Source organism: Grampus griseus, assembly GCF_964374135.1.
Source record: "Grampus griseus genome assembly, chromosome: 14".
Classification (NCBI taxonomy): Eukaryota; Metazoa; Chordata; class Mammalia; order Artiodactyla; family Delphinidae; genus Grampus; species Grampus griseus.
The window spans coordinates 4052486-4068155 of NC_139008.1; the positions used below are offsets into that span (position 1 = coordinate 4052486).

Consider the following 15670-nt stretch of genomic DNA (forward strand, 5'->3'; position numbering starts at 1 on the left):
TGCTCTCCCGCCCTCCCTCTTCCAGTATAATTTCGAAGCAAATCCCAGACTACACATCATTTCATCTGTAAGCATTTCAGTTTGTATCTCCAAAAGACAAGGACTCTTAAAAAACCAACGATCATACCAAAATCACACCTAAAAACACACAAACAATGATAAGTAAGAAAACCTTGGATTTGATTCAGGGTTGTCACCCTGATGTTGTCACCTGCTAGCTGCGTGACTTTGAGTGGACAAGGAGTAGAAAGCCCCTAAAAGCCGGCAAGAGCGCTGCTGGCAGGTACTGTGACTTCCGCCGGGTGTAACTATGATGCTAAACTCCCACCTCAAGGAACTCTGACTAGATTGGCTCTGACTTTCTGGCAGAGCAGCACACTAGCTTTTGGTCGTGCTCCTCAAGCCAACCTCAGCGGACTGCACTTGGTTTCTCAGCACTGCTCTGAGTTACCAAGGTGATTCTGAGTCCATCTTCTCAAGAGACATTAGCATGTAATGCAGACGCAGAGCACAAAAGCTGCCATTTGGCTTCAAGTGAGACAGCAAGGCTGACTCCTTAACCTGTTTTACTGGAGATGAAGGGCAGTGGGTGCTGTAGGTCTGGGTGGTCGGTCCCACTTGGAGCGGTACACTGGCCACAGATACACACACTCGTTTCTAACTGTGGCCTGGGAGAAGGTCATGTGGCCTTTGGGAACCACAGAGATGACAGAGGCCCTTCTCATTCTCTGTTTGACTCAGGGAGGACACTGGGGAGTAAAAGACCATTTACATTTCTCAGCTACCACACAGCAATCGCAAAATGACCTCGAATTCAACAGTAAACACAAGAAATTCCATCCAGTGGCAGCTTTAGCCTAGGCTTCACTCTGATTTTGCCTGAACATTCCTCTCTGCTACTGCTTCCCTTGCCTGCATTCCTCCTCCCTGACACAGACACCCAGGGGGATACAGGGTGTTTTTGAGCTTGTGTTATTACCATAGCAACAATTTTTCTTCTACCTGGAAGGCTGGAAGCCCTGCAGTGCTCTGTGCTGAGAATGCAAAGAGGGGACACTATTGCTTTGCTCTCCAACATACATGCACCACACACAGACACACACACATGCACGCACACACAACACACACTCCTTCCTCAAGGATATCACGATGAGGATCGCTAAAACAAATTAAGATGCTGACACCTAGTAACACAATTAGTGAAAGACAAAAAGGAGGCAAATGACTCTATAAAAATATATTCTGTAGATTATCAATTCTTGAGGGATTTTTAATGTGAGATTTCTAAAGATTTTGAATCAAAATGCATCTCTCCTTTGATGAGGGCACAGGCACAGGAAAATGCATTATTTTAGCAAAACGTCTAAAGGCACTCAACAATATGTGGTTTCCAGAAAGAGAGGCACTCAAAGCTTCTGATCCCCGTATGGTTTGTGAACAGGGTTAGGCCGCTATGAGTCTGATAAGCAATGGCTAATGGTGGCCATAAAAACCATGAAAAAGGGTCAGAGTTCCTATTTTAACAAAGTGCCCATACAAACCTATTAATCCACAGAATCTTTTTCTTCAAGCACCACAGACAGTATGTCTTAGTAGAGACCAAAACAACAGAAGACAGACAAGGAGGTGTGTCCATTTGCTAAGAGGACAGCAAAAGGTGGGCAGCCCCAACCCCCAGGGCTGCCTGCTGCACTGCACATGGGGGTGACGGTCAAGACTCCAAGGTCAGCACCCTGCTAGGAAGACAATTACCAACGAATCATGGAGACGAACCAACACTTTTAAAAATATTCCCTTTGTGACTAATTCTGAGTTCTCCAGCAAAATGTACTATCAGTTTTGTTTCTAGGTCCTTCCTACACTCATCTCTTTGAATATCATTCCCTGAGATGCCAATCCTTCTGGATAGGGGTTAAAAAAAAATCAAGGAGAAACCTGAAAGGAGGGGACACAGCAGTGGTGCAGACCAAGCAACTGAGAGCAAACCCACGAGCAGCCTGCTTTAAGACACAGCTCTCCCCAGGGCAGAACAGGGTTCTCTCTCAACTTGAACACTGTGGGCTGAACTGAGAGTGGTTATTTCTGACAGAACATATTGGTCAGCAAAAAATTTAGCTTCAAAAATCTATCCCCTTTCCATTGTGGCATGCTAGTAAGAAATGAAATTTTCTGAGTACATGATTTGAAAATTTAAGGTAAGTGAGGAGTCCTCTTTTGGTCCCCTGATGGGACTTCACATCTGCCCACTTTAGGGGAACTCTGTGCTCTTGTGGTAAAAGATTTTACAAACCTGGGAGAGGTTCCTCCTTTCTAGGAATTCCTGTCCTCACCTGAGCCTGCACTGCACCTGTACACACTGTCGGCATCAGTCTCTGCCTTCCTTGTACGGACAGCGGCTGTTTACTGAGGAAGTGCTGGGCAGTGGGGTAAGCACTTCAGCTACATCACGGCATTTAACGCCCCCCGCCCAACCCCCCTGGTGTAGATTTACTGAGATAAAACTGACAAGCCATTTACTTTTCACAAAGGCTCCAGGACATAGGTGTAATTGTTCTCCTTTTATAGATAAAGAAAATGTGGCTGAGGGAGATGACGTTTTTACCCTAGGTCACAAAGCCAAGAAGAGGAAGAGCTGGAATTAAAACATGAGCAGGTTTAACAACAAAATCCCTGTCTTATCCACTATGCCAGACTGTCTCCTTAGCTGCATCATAAGCAACAGCATGGATTTCTTTGATATTTACAGCCTCATGGCACCCAGCACAGGGCTGGACCCAGAGCAGTGCATCCATGAATATTTCTCATGTAACTGTATTCAAGAAGAACTCTCAAAACAGAGAACTTACTAATAAAGCCCAGCAAAAAAAGTACTTGTCCCAAGCAATGCTGCTGGAGAAAGGCAAAGCCTCTTCATTCTACAGAGAACAGGAAGTTCTGTGATTTGTCTCCTAGAAGGTGGCAACATTTTAACCCTTTAAAGCAGCTTCATTAAGAAGCACCAGAATGTTCTCTGGGGGCAAGACAGAGCAATGCCCATTTCCTGAGGGTGAGGGAAGTCGGCGAAAACCCGAGGCCCAGGCTGCTGCTCTGCCCTCAGGCCCCAAGTCCATACTGACAGCTGTGTCTGGACCACCTTGGCTCTGAAATGCACTCCACCATCTGCTGAAAAGTCAGCAGTCAACCTCTGAGAGCTTCAAGGGGAGAAATCTGAGGGGCTGTGCCAGCCTCCAAGAGGAAGCAGGCATAGCGGCACTGCTTGTGCCCGCTTACCAGTCCCCTAAGCTAGGAGATATCATGGGTTCAGTTCCAGACCGTGGCAAAAAAGCAAATATGCTGTAAAGGGAGTCACATGAATTTTTTGATTTCTCAGTGCATATAAAAGTTACGCTGACAGGGCTTCCCTGGTGGTGCAGTGGTTGAAAGTCCGCCTGCCGATGCAGGGGACACGGGTTCGTGCCCCGGTCCGGGAAGATCCCACATGCCGCGGAGCGGCTGGGCCCGTGAGCCATGGCCGCTGAGCCTGCGCATCCGGAGCCTGTGCTCCTCAACGGGAGAGGCCACAACGGTGAGAGGCTCACGTACCACACACACACACACACACACAAAAAAACTTATGCTGACACTATACTGTACAATGTACTATTAAGTGTACAATGGCATTATGTCTACAAAATGCATATAACCTTAATTACAACTTTTTTTTTTTTTTTTTGCAGTACGCGGGCCTCTCACCGTTGTGGCCTCTCTCGCTGCAGAGCAGAGGCTCCGGACGAACAGGCTCAGTGGCCATGGCTCACGGGCCCAGCCGCTCCGTGGCATGTGGGATCCTCCCGGACCGGGGCACGAACCCGTGTCCCCTGCATCGGCAGGCGGACTCTCAACCACTGCGCCACCAGGGAAACCCCTTAATTAAAAACTGCTTTATTGGTGAAGAATGCTAACCATCACTTGAGCCTTCAGCGAGTCATAATCTTTTTGCAATAGTAACATCAAAGATCACTGATCACCATAACAAATAATAATGAAACAGTCTGAAACACTGCAAGAATTACCAAAATGTGCCACAGAGACACAAAGTGAGCAAATGCTGTTGGAAAAACAGCAACAACAGACTTGCTCAATGCAGTGTAGACATAAACCTTCCATTTGTAAAAAAAAAAAAAAAAAAAAAAAGATGCAGTATCTGTGAAGTGCAATAAAATGAGGTATGCCTGTACAAAAATAAAAACTATTTCTGTACAGTTGAGGGGAAGCAAAAATAAATGTTTTATTCATACTGGCATTTCAGTTTAATGCATGCATATTTTTACCTTTCCCTATTTTGGGTGGATATCTATCTCCCTTTTAAGTAACGACTGCAAACAACAGCAGAGATGGTATTTATTTGACTTTTATTAGGGAAGGCAGGGTGGGAAGAGGTAAGCAATATTTGCCTTTCTTTGCTTTTATTCTTCTTGGAAACACACAAACACACACCCCTAACTGGAAGACCTAGCTTCTCAAACACAATGTTTGATGGTTAGATGTCAAGTAAGGAAGTGTGTGTAGTTATCAACCAAAATCTTTCCAGGACTGAGAAGCCTATGATGAACAGACTCACTACGCTGTTTACTATGGAGAATTTTAAAAAGTGGAAAAAAAATATTAAGACAAAAACAGAGTTAAATCCTGAAACCTCGCTGCTACAGTGCCAGCTCTACTCAGTGCTTGTTGGGAGGACGGCTCACAGAGATGGCCTTTCGGATCCACTCTGGACTGTTTGGGGGCGGTAGGGAGGCCCCCCTTTGGGTTCTCAGCTCCACCATTTTACCTCAGTGTCCACTTCATAGGGTGGCCATGGGGACCTCCAGGAGCCTAAGGTCCTGCAAGGCACCCTTCCTGACACACCTGCACACCACTGCAGGCTGAGGTCTTAAGCTGTTCAGCCAGAGCCCTCGGGCTCGGAAAGGAGTGACTCACCTTGAGAGAAGCAGGGGCAGCTGAAATGCCTGAGAAGGAATTCCCACACCACCCCACTTCTTTTCTGGACTTGCATTATGCAGCATGGACTTCCACGCCAGTAAAGGAGCCCTCATTTGGGGACTTAAAAATCCTTTTGTTACCCAGACATTTGGTTCTTCTCAACGTTACTTCCTGAATAAAGGTCCTTCCTGATAATGAAAACAAGAGGCTCAAGCTTCATTCATATCTAGATAAATGTAAAGGCCTGTGCTCAGCACACGAGTCAGCTGACTGGCTGGGCCTCAAATTACAGTGCTGCTAATAAGTGCCAACCGTCCACTGTCACAGCTGGAGCTGCCCTGGCACTGACAGCTGGTCTAGGCTCATTTACATTCTCTTCACGCAGCCATTGAGCTACTTTAGGCGGCTGCAGATGCCTGTTTTTAGCAACAAACTGGTTCACTGCAGATGTGAATTTTGGTTATATTTTACTGCTGCAGAGTCAATAACACTGAATGCTACCAAGGATAGGACGGTGCCTGGGAAGCATGAAAAAGGTGAGTAGAGAAGAAAGCTGGCAGGTGGGCAAGATACATAAAAACAAATATAAGTGACACTGGGAAAAGATGAGCGGTTACACAGTCACTTCACGTTCTCCACTAAAAGACACCAAACTAGGCATTCTTCACAGCTACTGTGATTACAGTCTTACCACCCGATGGTCTCCCTAACAGCACTTGCTTCGTGAGTATTCTTAAAGCTCCACCTTGTGGTCCTGGTTACCCTTCGGGAAAGCTCTACTTACATATCTCTGAGTTTATGGAGCAAAGTTATGGTTCTAGACAGTAAGAAAGAGACCCAACAGGGAAGCTTCTGACCCTAAAAGATATTCCAGAAGTATCACTTTCAAATCTCTTTTTAATCTAACACCCTGCAGTCCCACACCAAACCCATCCAATCCACTCCTAAAAGCAGCACATTGAAAGCAAACTGATGAATCCTTTATCAGAGAGCACACAGGACGCCGAGAGGGCCTTGACAAAGGCATTTCATCGTATCAATGTAACAAAGACTCTCCCCCCATTTCATCAAAGATACAGTGTCTTACTAACTCTTCAGGGATTTCAGGGGAATGATTCCAGGCATTCAAGCCCGTCTCCAGATAATGCATTAATATAAATGCCTCATCTCAGAGTGACAAGTTCCCGGAAACGTAACTGGAGTTTAGATTACTGGCAGTGACACGGCAATAAGGAAGCAGAAGCCCTTAGTCTCACAAGGGCCCAAATTAGCTTGTGGCTCATTTCTTGAAGATGAGGAATCCTCAAGGATTAACAGTTGGTTTAGCCATGTAGCTGAAGAGAAAGAATGTCATAAGGAGAATGTGTACAAGTGAAAAAGGTAAAAGCATATGTCCTAAAAACAATGACTCTTTGATGTTAAACTCTGAATGCAAAGAGTGGTTTGCTTTGGTACTAAACCTAAAAGAATTCTGTCAATTCTGCTTACAGGACAGTGTTTTGCAGACACACATGCTTTTGAAATGCCCAAGAGAAAACCTTTCTTCATGGAGTGTTAGTGCCACCTTGTGGCGAATCTTTCCATAGCTCCTAATAAGGATCAAACGTTTTACTTTTAAGTTCTCCCTTCTTTTCAAAGGACAGCTGGGAACTTCTCAGTAACCGTTAACCGGCTGTCACTGCCTCAGGTCCCATGAGACAGTTTTCCCTTTATTTCTCACAGTGGGCCAAACACTGCAGATCTTACCCTAATGGTAGAAAGCAAGTCTAGAACATGAATGCTATTGTCCGCAAGTGAGGGTCAGGTTCTGAAGCACACTGTGATCTATAACACTTTATGATGCATTCCCTTCACTGTAAAACACTACTAAGGGACATAAAAAAATGTGAATCACTGGAAAGACTTATTTTGAACTTTGATAGCAGGACTCAACATTTTAAAGGTAATACTTTCCTTATAAACTCACCTATAAATTTGATGAGACTCTAATGCAAATGCTGCCAGCATCCTTAGGTGCCAGCATTCTCTAACTCCTGTGACCTAACTCCTAGAGGGCCTCACCCCAACCCCCAACCCCCCTGAGTTCCCTGCATTCTGCCCTCTGCCTTCCCCCAGGACTCCCGCCTTTCAATGCTTCTTATTCCTGACTCCAAAATCTTTCTGCAACCCATCACTCTCCTGCGTTCCTAACCCTAGTCATGTCCCAAATAATCACTGAGCACCTGATATGTGCCAGGCACTGGGGAAAAGTACGCTTACTGAATACGAACACCTCCACCCTCAAAACTCAACATCTGCAAAACAGAGTTGATCTTCTCTCCTGGAACCTTTTTCTCTTCTATTTCCAGTTTTGTGTGAATAGCATCATCACCCACTTAGTGGCTCAAACCAGAAAAGTGAGTCATCTGGGCTTCTCCCCACCCCCACAGTCAAAAATCTCTTTCTAATCCTATCTCCCTACTATCTTTCCTTTTCTCCACCCCTATTGTCACTTGTGGTTCTCATGATCTGTACCAGTCAGAATGTGCTCGGTTATGCTGTTGGAACAAACTCAAATTTCAGTAGCTCAAAACAAACTTACTTCTACATGTCTATCTTGGCAGAAGGAAAAGAGACAGTGAACCATATGCTCTCTATCTTTTTTAAATTGTGGTAAGAAACACATAACACGAAATCTACCCTATTAATGCATTTTAAGTGTACAGTTCAGTACTGTTACCTATGTGTGCACTGATGGGCAGCAGAGCTCTAGAACTTCTGCATCCTGTGTGACTGAAATTCTACACCCATTGCACAGCAACTCCCCAGTTCTGCTCCCCTGGCAACCACAATTCTACTTTCCGCTTCTATGACTGACTACTTCAGATACGCCTTGCTGGTGGAATCATACTGCATTTGCCTTTTTGTGACTGGTTTATCTCACTTAGTATAATGTCCTCAAGGTTCATCCACGTCGTAGAATCTCCTTCTTTTTAAATACTGAATAATATTCCATTATATGGATGGACCATATTTTCTTTATCTACTGGATATTTAGGCTGTTTCCATATCTTGATTATAAATAATAATGCAATGAACATGGTAGCACAAATACTTCTTCAAGATCCTATCTTCAATTCCTTTGGATAAAAATCCAGAAGTGGGATTGCTAGATTGTATAGTAGTTTTATTTTAAATTTTTTGAGGACACTTCATACCATTCTCAATAGCAGCTGTACCATTTTATGTTCCCACCAACATCCTGTAATGGTTTCAATTTCTCCATATCCTTGCTGACACTTGTTATTTTTTGCTTTTTTTTTTTTGATAGTGGTCACCCTAATAGACATGAGGTGATACCTCACTGTGGTTTTGATTTGCATTTCCCTGATGATTAGTTAAATAGAGCACCTTTTCATATACTTGTTAGCCATTTGTATGTCTTCTTCACAGAAATGCTTAGTCAGGACCTTTGCCCATATTTGTTTTTTGTGTTGTTGCTGTTTGTTACTGAGTTGTAGAAATTCCTTATATATTATGGATATTAATGCCTTATCAGATAAGTAGGTTGCAAATACTTTCTCCCATTCCAAAGGGCTGCCTTTTCACTCTGTTGATTGTTTCCTTTGCTGCCCAGAAGCTTTTTAGTTTGATGCATTCCTATTTGTCTATTTTTGTTTTTGTTGTCTGTGCTTTTAGTGTCAGATTCAGGAAATTACTGCCAAGACTAATGTTAGGAAAAATTCCCCCTATGTTTTCTTTTAGGAATTTTATAAGTTTCAGGTCATTTGTTTAAGTCTTTAATCCATTTTGAGTTGATTTTTGTACATGGTATAAGATAATGTCTAATTTCATTTTTTTTACATGTGGTTATCCAGTTTTCCCAGCAACACTTGTTGAAGAGACTATCCTACTGTGTAGTCCTGGCACCCTTGGCTATATATGCATGGATTTATTTCTGGGCTCTCTATTCTGTTTCACTGGTCTCTATGCCTGTCTTTATGCCAGTAACATACTGTTTGGATCACTGTGGCTTTGCAACATGCTTTGAAGTGTGGAAGTGTGAGGTCCCCAGCTTTGTTCTTCCTCAAGGTTGTTCTGGCTACTGGGGTTCCACATGAATTTTAGGATTGTTTTTTCTGTTTCTATAAAAAATGCCATTGGGATTTTTATAGTGAATGTACTGAATCTGTAGATGGCTTTGGATAGTATGACATTTTAATAACCAATCCATGCACATGGATGTCTTTCCACATACTTGTATCTCCTTTAATTTCCTTCAACAGTGTTTTGCGGTTTTCAGTGCATAAGTCTTTCACCTCCTTGGTTAAGTTTATTCCTAAGTACTTTATTCTTTTTGATTCTATTATAAATGGAACTGTTTTCTTAATTTCCTTTTTGGATTGTTTGTTGTTAACATATAAAAACTCAACTGATTTCTGTATGTTGATTTTGTATCCAGCAACCTTGCTGAATTTGTTAGTTCTAACAGGTTTTTTTTTAAAAAAATAACTTATTTAATTTATTTATTTTTGGCTGCGTTGGGTCTTCATTGTCGCGCAGGGCTTTTTCTAGCTGCGGTGAGCAGAGGCTACTCTTCGTTGCAGTGCATGGGCTTCTCACTGCAGTGGCTTCTCCTGTTGCGGAGCACGGGCTCTAGGAGTGCGGGCTTCAGTAGTTCTGGCTCGTGGGCTCTAGAGCACAGGCTCAGCAGTTGTGGCGCATGGGGTTAGTTGCTCCACGATTATGTGGGATCTTCCTGGACCAGGGATTGAACTCGTGACCCCTACACTGGCAGGAGGATTCTTAACCACCGTGCCACCAGGGAAGTCCCTTTTCCGATTTGAATGCCTTTTATTTCTTTTACTCGCTTATTGCTCCAGCTAGGACTTCCAGTACTAATGTTGAACAGAAGTGGCAAAAGTGATCCTTGACTTTCTCCTGATCTTAGTGGAGAAGTTTTAGTTTTTCACCAATGGCTGTAGGCTTTTCATACATGGCCTTTACTATGCTGAGGTAATTTCCTTCTACTCCTAGTTTGTTGAGTGTTTTTTATTATGAAAGGGTGTTGAATTTTGTCAAATGATTTTTCTGCATCAACTGAGATGATATAATTATCCTTCCGTTAATGTGGTCTATCACACTGATTGATTTTTGTAGAACCATCCTTCATTCCAGGGATAAATCCCATTTGGTCATGGTGTATAATCCTTTTAATGTGCTGTTGAATTTGGTTTGCTAGCATTTTGTTTAGGAGTTTTGCATCTACATTTGTCAGGAACGTTGGCCTGTAGTTCTCCTGTGGTATCTCTGTCTGGCATTGGTAGTAGGGTGATGCTGGCCTTATAAAATGTATACTTGAAAGGAATGTATATTCTGCTCCTGTTGGGTGGAATGTTTTGTATATCTGTTACGTCCATTTGGTTTATAGTGTTGCTTAAGTCCTTTGTTTCCTTACTGATTTTTTTTTTTTTTTTTAAAGAAGATGTTGGGGGTAGGAGTTTATTAATTAATTTATTTATTTTTGCTGTGTTGTGTCTTTGTTTCTGCGCGAGGGCTTTCTCTAGTTGTGGCAAGCGGGGTCCACTCTTCATCACGGTGCGCGGGCCTCTCACTATGGCGGCCTCTGTTGTTGCAGAGCACAGGCTCCAGATGCGCAGGCTCAGTAGTTGTGCCTCATGGGCCTGGATGCTCCAACGCCATGTGGGATCCTCCCAGATCAGGGCTTGAACCCATGTCCCCTGCATTAGCTGGCAGATTCTCAACCACTGCACCACCAGGGAAGCCCCCTTACTGATTCTTTGTCTGCTTGTTCTATCTATGATTGAAAAATGGAGTAATGAAATCTACAACTATTAGTGAACTGCCTATTTCTCCCTTCAGATATGTCAATGTTTGTTTCTTATGTTTGGGTGCTCTGACAATGGATACATATATATTTATCCCTGTTATATCTTCCTGGTTAATTGATCCTTTCACCATTATATAATGTCCTTCTCTCTTATGACAGTTCTGCCTTACAGACTATTTTGTATGACATAAGAATGGCCACCCTGGCTCTCTTTCGGTTATCATTTGCATGAAATATTTTTTTCCATGCTTTTGTTTCCAATGTGTGCCATTAAATTTCTTTTTTAAAATACAATTTAATTAATTAATTAATTTTTGGCTGTGTTGGGTCCTTGCTCGTGGGTGGGCCCTCCCCAGCTGCATAAGTGGGGGCCTCTCCCCATCACGGTGCATGTGCCTCTCACCGCAGTGGGCTCTCTGCTGCGGAGCATGGGGTCCAGGCGAGTGGGCCCCAGCAGCCGTGGCACATGGGCTCAGCAGCCATGGCTTGCGGGTTCCACAGCGCAAGCTCAGCAGCCATGGTGCACAGGCCCAGCTGCTCTGCGGCATGTGGGGTCTTCCTGGATGAGGGATTGAACCCACGTCACCTACACTGGCTGGCGGACCCTCAACCACTGTGCCACCAGGTAAGTCCGCCATTAAATTTCAAGTGAGTCTTTGGTAGACAGTATATAGCTGGATTAAAAAATAAAAAATCCAGGGCTTCCCTCGTGGCGCAGTGGTTAGGAATCCGCCTGCCAGTGCAGGCAACACAGGTTTGAGCCCTGGTCCAGGAAGATCTCACACGCCACGGAGCAACTAAGCCCGTGTGCCTAGAGCCCGTGCTCCGCAACGAGAAGCCACCACAATGAGAAGCCAGCACACCACAATGAAGAGCAGCCCCCGCTCGCTGCAACTAGAGAAACCCAGCACGCAGCAATGAAGACCCAACGCAGCCAAAAAAAAAATCCACACAGTCACTCTGTGTCTTTTGGTTGGAAATTTTAATCCATTTACATTTAAAGTTATTAATGACAGGGAAGAACTTACTACTGTAATTTTGTTGTTCTATGTCTTGTTGCTTTTTGGTCTCTTTTCCTCTTTTGCTGTCTTCCTTTGTGTTTCATTGAATTTCTCGTAGTGACATGCTTTGATTCCTTTCTTTCTTCTGTGTATATTTATAATAATCTATTTTCAGCTGATAACAACTGTGATCACATACAAAAACTCTACTCTTACTTCCCTTCCATTTCATGCTGTTAATGTTACAAATTATGTCTTTTTATATTGTGTATCCATAAACATATTTTATATATTTTCCATACTTTTGTCTTTTAAGTTCTATACCAGAGTTAAAAGTGATTATATACACACATGTTACAGTATTCTGTTTGTCTACATATCCACCTTTACCAGTGAGCTTTATACTTTCATGTGCTTTTGTGTTTCTATCTAGCATCCTTTCATTTCAACTCAAATGACTTCCTTTAGCATTTCTTGTAGGGCAGGCCTAGTGGTGAGGAACCCCCTAAGCTTTTGTTTATCTGGGAAGGTCTTAATTCCTCCCTCACTTAGTTATGCCAGATACAGTAGTCTTGATGGGCAGGGTTTCTTCTTTTACTTTTTTACCACTATGAATATATCATCTTACTCTCTTCTGTCCTGTAAGGTTTCTGCTGAGATATGCTCTGAGAATCTTTTTTTAAAATAAATTTATTTATTTTATTTATTATATTTTGGCTGCATTGGGTCTGCGCATGGGCTTTCTCTAGTTGCGGCGAGCGGGGGCTACTCTTTGTTGCAGTACGTGGGCTTCTGTTGCTGCGGAGCACGGGCTCTAGGCACGCGGGCTTGCAGGTTCTAGAGCGCAGGCTTAGTAGCTGTGGTGCATGGGCTTAGTTGCTCCGCGGCATGTGGGATCTTCCCGGATCAGGGCTCGAACCCATGTCCCCTGCGTTGGCAGGCAGGTTCTTAACCATTGCGCCACCAGGGAAGCCCTCCTCTGAGAATCTTATGGGAGACTCACTGTACATGACAAGTTGCTTTTCCCTTGCTGTTTAAAAAATTCTCCTTGTCTCTGACTTTTGACCATTTGATTATAAAATGTCTGGGTCCATCCTAATTGAGCATCTTATGATGATTATTTGGATTCTTTGTCAGGTAATTCACATACCTCAATCTCTTTAGGGACAGTTTCTGAATATTTATTTTGTTCCTTTGGTTAGACCATGGTTCTTCTTGTGCCTTGTTACTTTGTCAGGATCTATACATTTGAAAAACAGCCATCTCTCCCAGTCTTTAGACTGGCCCTGTACGGGGAAAAGCCTTTACCAATCAGTCGGGCTATAAATTATGGAGGACTCTCAAACCTCTCCTGTGGATGCACCTTCTCTGGACCTATGTGTGTAAATTCCCAATTCAGAGAGGTTTTGCTGGCTTTTTTTTTTCAGGAGCTTGTTATCTCTTGCTCGCTCTGGTGTCCATCTACAGTACTGCAGGTTCTCTGGAGGGGCTATAAGATGCCCAGCTCTTTTTTGTTCTCAGTAGACCTCAGGCATCTAGAGTATGGTGGGTCTCATCAGTGCTCTGAGTTGGACAAGAGAGAAACCAGTCCCTTGAAGAGCTCCCCCCTCCCCCTCAAAAGCTAGAACATTGGGTGTATGTCCCACTCTTCCTTTCTCCTGGAGGGAAAAGCCACAGAGACATAATGGCCTCTGTCTGCTATACTGTGGGTCCTTTGTAGCAGCAGTAAGCATCTCAGCTCTTTTTTCCTCAGAAGCTTCCAGGCCTCTTGAGTATGCGGGGTCCTGTCAGTGCTGAGTCAAGTGAGACAGAAACCAGCCCCTTGGGCAGCACCCCAAAAAGCTGGGACACTGGACGCACACTCCAACTCTTCCCCTCCCTAACCAGAAGCTGGGAATTGGGGGTTTTCTCCTGCTCCTTCTACACTAAGCCAAGGAAAGGGGCAAAGGTGAGGGAGCGTATGCTAGTCCAAACCACTGCCTTTGTTTTTGAGGATCTGAAACCTGGTGCTCCCTCCTGTCGGTGCTTAGATTGAGGAAAGACATAAGCCAGCCCCTTGGGTAAGCCCTCTGAGAAGTCTGAATGTTAGATGTATGTTCTAGTCTGCTCTTTGCCTCCCCAAGGAGAAGCAAGGAGTTAGGTGTTTCCTCCCATGTGTGCTATGTGTGCTGGGGGACAGGCTCTGGGGAGTGAGCTCCACTAATTTTCCTACAGGCCTCAATGCAGCTTAACTGCCCTGTATGGAGTGCAGGAGCCTTGTAACTGGTTTCTAGATTTCTCACAAAGGAAACTGGTCCATGTATTGTTGAATCAGTGTTTCTGTGGGGGAAGGAGAATTTGGGGCTACTTATTCCACCACCTTGCTGACATCACCCCTAAGCATTTATTTTACCACTGTTTTTCCAAGTGACCTCTCACCCATTTCATTGGCCAAAAGAAGCTACACGGCCCCCTCCAAGTTCAGCAGGGCAAGTATATTCCTCCCACAGAGAGGAAGCAGAATATCTGGGTTTTCTGCCTAGCATCTTAAGAGCCTCTAGGAGGCTTTTACTGATATCCCAGGCTGGATATCCTCAAAATACTCACGGGATGCTGTTTCAGACTCATAAGTACCCTGATACATTCCTGTAACTGTCTCTGGCATTCCAAATCATATATGAGCACTTTCATTGGCAAGGTCTAATTTGGAATCATACCAGGAAATATAATTCCTAGCTCAAACTAGCAATTCCTGGAGACTCCAGAGGCGGGTGACAGTGATGTGCATCCCTCACCTTGATTACTCAACAGCCAAACAGATCTCCCTGCTTTTTCACTCCCCCATCCTCCTGCCTCAGAATGGTGCTGAAGGCCTGCATGGCTCTGGCCCCTCCCAGCTCGTAAGCCTTTCTCTTCACACTCCCAGTACGTCAGTGTCCAGGATACTACTGCTCCTTGGACCTACAACCTTCCACATCTTCACTTTCACTTTACTCCCACCCTTTTCTTCCCTTGGCTACCTCCCTTGCTCTCTGTATCTTAGTTCAGGCACTGCCTTCCCAGGCATTCTAGAGCTGAACACACTGGAAGCACACAGGACAGTCAGTGAGTCTGCTTTCTTAGTTCCAAGATTCCAGAGACTACTGAAACATTTGTTATAGCAACAGCCTGGGGTGGGGACAAATTACTAATGGATACATCAATTGTAAGAAAATATCCAGATTTTACACAGAAATGTTAATGTTGAAAACAAAATGAGTAAGGTTTTAGTCTATCAGTGTAGTTTCTTCTTCCTTTTCCAATATCTACTTTCATTTCTTCACTCCCCAAAAGGTGGAGATATTATAATATTCAACTCTGATCATTCTATTTTAGGAAAATGGCTTAAAACATACTTGTCTATGTGGATGCCAATATTATATTCCTTAAAAACTCTTAAGTGGCTTATAAATGGTTGACAAATTTCAAGACATTCTTAGTTCATGGCATAGGAGTCTAAAGGGAAGAAAGATTTTCAGCAGCAAGGCGACTAGACAGCTTTGGTCTCACCTGACACAATCAGTCCTTATGTGAACAGCTGAGTGAATCATCTACCGCATGTGACAGAAATGCCACCATGACACCCAATTCTTTAATCAAAGAAATACCACTTGGACTTTTCAAGTGGCAGGAAGTGTGTGCACGCTCATGTGCACACACAGAAAAGAAGTACTTGAGCATGAGAGGGTGGTGAAAGAGCAAGAAAAATACTGGCACAGTGGGATAACCACAGAACCCTTCCCATTTTACTCTGCAGTATCTGCCCTTGAGGCCGATGGCATAAAACAGGGATCCAGAGCTATGCGATTAAAATTCTGTAAGTGGCCCCCATCTCTGCAACAAAGTCAGCCGCCATCCA

The 15670-nt window shown here is 43.9% G+C and overlaps 1 protein-coding gene across 1 annotated transcript in view; it reads right to left on the reverse strand.

Annotated features, from left to right (window-relative positions):
* Positions 1-15670, reverse strand: part of RNF216 (ring finger protein 216) — a 152379-nt gene that overhangs the window by 82546 nt on the left and 54163 nt on the right. The window lies entirely within an intron of this gene.